At 39.4% G+C, this 5,737-nt stretch overlaps 1 protein-coding gene across 2 annotated transcripts in view; it reads right to left on the bottom strand.

The window, feature by feature from the left end:
• Positions 1 to 5,205, bottom strand: part of hoxb3a (homeobox B3a) — a 26,436-nt gene extending 21,231 nt beyond the window's left edge. For both annotated transcript variants that reach the window (XM_066698806.1, XM_066698810.1), the window contains exon 1: positions 5,103 to 5,205. The gene's annotated coding sequence lies outside the window, so the exon portion shown is untranslated. The remainder of the gene's footprint in view (positions 1 to 5,102) is intronic.
• Positions 5,206 to 5,737: the final 532 nt, after the last annotated feature.

Genomic DNA, 5,737 nt, shown 5'->3' with positions numbered 1-5,737 from the left:
GCAGGACCACTCTGACCCAACGCTCGAGCACTGAAGACTTTCACGAGATTCACACACAAAAACCAAGAAAAAAAGAAACACATAAAAGCAGCCAATAAATAAATAAATTAACATCACCCAAGAAACGAGTCTGTGCGATAGCTTGCGTTTTCATGCCAACGAATAGATAGAAAAAAGACTTTCTCCATAGGTATAGAAAAAGGGAAGTCACTGGTATTGAAAGAACGATGAGGAGGAAGAGCAGAGACACTAGACCATCGTCTTAGAAAGCTTCTCCTTCCTTGCTCCCTTTGTTTGTTTGTTTCTCTCGTCTATCTGCTTTTCATTGTTAAACTTGAATTCACTTTATTCTGTACTTGCAAAATATAAAACTGTGTTGCTGCCTAATATTTAAACTCGTACAATATGGTACCGTTCTTCTGTTTCCGTGCTCTCTCTATCTCTCTCTCTCCCTTGTTTGGGAGATTGATATTTCGTTTTGAATTTTACGAAATTGCACCTTAAACAGGGTCCATTTCATTATCTGTTAATAGCTAGTGTCTGGGCTTCATCAAAGCTGTCCTGTCTTGGAATTACATTGCATGATTATTCCATAATAATAATAATAATAATAATAATAATAATAATAATAATAATAATAATAATAAATGTTGTATTTAAAGTCACTCATTTGTTTGCAGCAGTACTTCATCTGGGAGCGAATGAATTTACAATTTAAACAAAACTTCCAACGGTGAAACGAATTCCTTGCAACCTAAATGTGCACCAGTTACTTGAGGCCCTGAGAGTGTTTATTATAAAGACGACAATAATAACAAGTATAATTAACCATTACACGCTTAAGAAAACACAGGTAAGAGGGCTGTAATGTAGTATAGGGGCAGACACGGAGAAGCCTGCAGCTTGCGCTCCCAGCATTATGAACTAGGTACCGCTTTCTCAGTCCTGACACCCTGGCATCAACGAACAATGGACCTGGGACACTGTGAAAGGACGTGCACGTCTCCTGGAGAATCCTGAAGGTCAAACAATAGCTATATGTGGTCTGGTTTCAAATAAACCGTACACACACACACAGACACACACAAAAGAATAAGACACTGACTTTTTTTTTTTCCAATCACACTCACCACCCTCAAAACAAAGCACACATGAACCAGGTTTAAGAAAGAAGAACAAAATATGTATGTATAAAACAATCAGAAAAGATCAAGGGGAAAAGAACGGAAAAGGTAGCCTATGTCAACAGCAATTATCCAAACTACTTAGAGCACAAGTCTGCAGGAGGGGCAGATGAGCTATTGTTTGCTCTCGGATCTGGGCTCTGCCTCGTGTCTAACTCCCCCAGCCTGCGCGCACGGAGTCCGGGAGCACTGCGCCCGGCGCTGGCAACTTGGTAAATAAAATCACAGATACAGGCAACAATCAACTCCCGGGGACCGTTCAACCTGCGAGCAAAATCCAATTCTCTTTCTTCTTCTTCCGTACAGACTATACAGCACACAGCGAAACACACATGACGCGCAAAAACTGCAATTGTTTTAGATTTGGAACACGTTCCCATGCTTTTAATACAGAAACAAAACTCACTCAGACAAGAAAAAACACACATCAACAACAACAACAACAATAATAATAATAATAATAATAATAATAATAATAATAATAATAATAATAATAATACATGTCAATAAATCTATTATTCAAAAGTTTGAAATGAAAGAACGTTTGCCGTATTTCGATATAACTGGAACAACATTTTAACATAAATCCATTTTTTTTAACCCCAATCCACTCAATTAAACGAAAAACAAAGGAATCACATATCTGAAGCCGTATAGACATCCGATTTGAAAATATAGTTATCAATTAAAATTAAAATTAAATTCCAAATATATGTGTATAACAACAATTCAAAACCTCAGATAAAGAAACCGAACAAGCGACTAATAACCACGATCACACCGTAATAAATACTACTACTACTACTACTACGACTACTACTACTACTACTACTACTACTACTACTACTACTACTACTACTAATAATAATAATAATAATAATAATAATAATTTCAAAGACAAGCTTTGCAGAAGAAAATATTGAAATTCCAGCCAGTGCGATAATATCCAGCCCTGGTACTGGTAAAGCCTATATAAACATTGCTTTTACTACTGGGTAGGTTTATATAGGAGAAAAGAGATTGATTTACGGACCCGAGCAAGCCCGCTTTTATTGGGGATCATAAATCTGTCAGACCGGGCACAGAGCAGCCGAACCTCTTTAAAGTAATGACTCCGACGGGTTACTCCGGAGAGACGAATCTCTATGAAAAAACTGTCCCATATCTACCCACAACTCGGTCCTTTCTGCGCTTTTTTAACTAAATCTGAATTGCAATCAATGTTCCTTAACCAAGCAAAGAAACTATAAAAACCAAAAAAACTCAAAAAGAAACATGAAGCGGAAAAAAATCCATAGCTCGAGCACAGTTAAAACTCAACCCCACCGATGTAGATGATTAACTATCTCAACAAAACCCTTCCGAAACCTTGCCATAGTGACCAGACAACTGTTATTATTAATATTATAATAATAAATAATATATTAACAATAATAATAATCATAATATTGTTGTTTTTGTCGTTACTATTTCTAAGACATAAATAAATAAATAAAATATAAATAAAAAGCAGAACAGACGAAAATCCGAACAGGCATGCCGTTCCATAGGCTAATAATATTTCAATTTCTAATACTACCTGCAAACAAACTAGTGTTGTTCCTACTTCTACTACTAGTGCTACTACTACTATTATTATTATTATTATTATTATTATTATTATTATTATTATTATTATTATTATTCGGATGCTACTATTACTAGTACTACTACATCCAATGCACTTTTATAGTTTCTAATAGAAGATGAAGAAAAACAGTTGAATAGATTAGAAGAATAGTTTATTTTTTGAAGGCCCACATGGGTCTAGAATTGTTTCCAGTTCACAGAAAGACTGTACTATTACATAAATACACTAAATAAATATACGTTGGGGTTTATGCATTTCATCCTCGCCATATAAAACTCAAGGGACAACACGCACAGGGAAACGACGCCATTAAACACAGGTTAGCAACACAACTGTCTCCTCTGTCTGCTCTCCCCCTCGGTGTGTCTCTGTACTTTAATCTGAAGCCCCCAGTGCTGCCGCTTTAATAATTATTAAACCGAAAGAAAGGCAGAAATACAGTGCAGTGATGGGGGGGGGGGGGGGTGTAACAATGGTGCCTTGTTTGATCCAAACGCGTCCTCTTCATTTTAAACACACAAAACTTCCTCACACAAAGACTGCTCTGAAGCAATGCATCTATATGACTGCGCCGCTGACCTCCGCTCTCCGGCTTTTCATAACAATAATTCAACGCACAGCAAAGCCTATTTGTTTCGCAATTAGCGGCCTAAACGAAAACAGGCACCTCGACAACTGTACGGGTGAGACGTCCACGGCTGGACGTACATCTTAAAGGGGAATAAAAACGACCCACTGCAAAGACACAAAGCAAGGCGTCGGCGAGCCAGCAACTCACTGGGCTGCTGTGTATAAGGGCTCTGTGTGCAGGAACAGGGACGGCCGACAGACCCTGAATGTTATCGTCCTATTCTGAGAGAAAGAAAGAAGACAATCCCATTCTGTTCACATTAGCAGTGCTGGGGAAATCGCCCCTGTGCAGGTTGAAACTAAAAGAAAAAGGATACACAACAACAAAACAAAAACAGGACCATCTATTTGAATAGGGGCGAATCTGTGAGCTTAACCTAACAACCTCGGGGGTGCGGCATGCCTTAGCCTCCTGTGTATTAGCAGGAGGGAAATTCTAAAATAAATTGAAATCAAATTAAATTAAACATCACATCTTTTGGTGGTGAGAGGGGTAGCCTTGCAGATACAAACCCATTGCCCCCCTGTGTACGTGTGGACTGCTGGTGGTCACTAGTGTTACTGTATAAGGCATTTGTTTTGCAAACACACCAGTGAACCAGACAATCACTCGACTGGGCCCTCAAGGTTTACACGAGTACCCAGCGCAGGGCGATAGAAGCGTGCCCCCAGGTTACTGTGCAGCGGCCGCAGTGTTGGGAGTTAGTGGGCCCTGGTTTATGTAGCAAATGTTACACAGAGCGGTGTCCAGTCTAGCAGAGGTCAAGGGTTCCAGGGGTCAGACTGTGACTTTAGAACGGAGCTAATCGCCTAGAAAACGTGTCCCCTGGATGAACTCAAGCCAGCCATTCTGCTGTCCGCTCCATACATCGATTTTTTTTCTCGCTCCCTCAGTACTATTCCTTATATCTTTTCCATTTGTTTCTATTACTTTACCATGCACCACACCGCCGAGTGCGCACAACCATCACTGTGATTCACTGACCTTTGCAAACCAAAGAGAAATTGATTTTGTTTCTTTCTTTTTTTTTTTGGGGGGGGGCGGGTGTCAAACGCTTGTACATGTTTTAAGGCTACACGCTTAGTGATTAAAACACACACACAGAGGCAATTAAACATTGCATGATGGATTTTTTGCAAATCGTTTGTTGCACGAAAATTGGTTCATCGTGTCAAGCAAGCTGATCGTATAGGGTACAATTACAGTTCTAGTCCTCGCCTTCGCCATTTGTTTTAATAAAGAAGAAAAACATACAATCAAATGTTATAACGTGCAGAATTTAGCAGCCACAAACCCTCTCTAGTAAGATTAAATGAACTAAAAGAGAAAACTTATCATGAATTCACAAGTCCGAGTTATATCCCAAAAAGCATGCTCTCAAAGCATCTGTCAGTTTGCTCACAAATTAATACTGATAAAAAGCCAGAATTAAATTATAAATTAAAATCAACACACTTTATAATTTGCGTCTAGGATGCACCCTCAGCCCCCCTCTCCTCTATTCAAGATACACAACAGGCAGGCTGCAAAAGTCTGATTTCAAAGCCTCCTCCATAAAACTCCTTACAAGCCTCCCAACAAATGTGCGGCTGGATCCTCAGCGTGAACAGGGGCAATAAAGCAATAAAACCTCGGTAATAAAACCAACAGCCGTTACCTTTAGCGCTCCCATCCTCACTCCTCGGAAGTCTTCTGCTAATGTTTTCATTTTAGGATGATTTTCTTTTAAAAACAAACAAAAAAATGACCCCCCAACCGCCCCCCCCCCCCCCAAAAAAAAAAGTTTTCTGGATGTACGAGTTTCTTTAGGGAAAAAAAAAAGCTGAAGAATCTTCAAGTGTCTTCCAAGACTCTTCTTCTCTCCCAGCAGAAGGTCTGTCCAGATTCGCTGCTGAATAACAAAGAGGAGAAGTATTTAAAGAAAAGAAGTGATTAATGATTTTCTGTATAATTCTCGCATTTTTCTTGGCTCTGTCTATAAATAATGGCTGTGAACTTTGGGTTCTATTGAAACCTATTCGCTCCTATTCACAGGGCCGGGCCTAAAGCTTTGATTCGGGGGATTAGAATAGAATTCCTAGGTGCATATTGTATTTGATGCCACACACAAATTCATTTATTTCACAAGCTGTGTTATTGTGTGCCCTTTGTGCAGGGCTGCGCTGCACACGTCTCCTTGCAGCTGTACCACTACACACTCATACACAGTGCCATTTGATAGTATAAAAATGACCTGTAATAATAAGACATAAACAGGCTGCTGCCAAATGTGCAGGAGGCCTGAAGGTGAAA

This window comes from Amia ocellicauda, chromosome 3, assembly GCF_036373705.1.
Source record: "Amia ocellicauda isolate fAmiCal2 chromosome 3, fAmiCal2.hap1, whole genome shotgun sequence".
Classification (NCBI taxonomy): Eukaryota; Metazoa; Chordata; class Actinopteri; order Amiiformes; family Amiidae; genus Amia; species Amia ocellicauda.
This window is presented reverse-complemented; position numbering and strand designations above follow the sequence as displayed.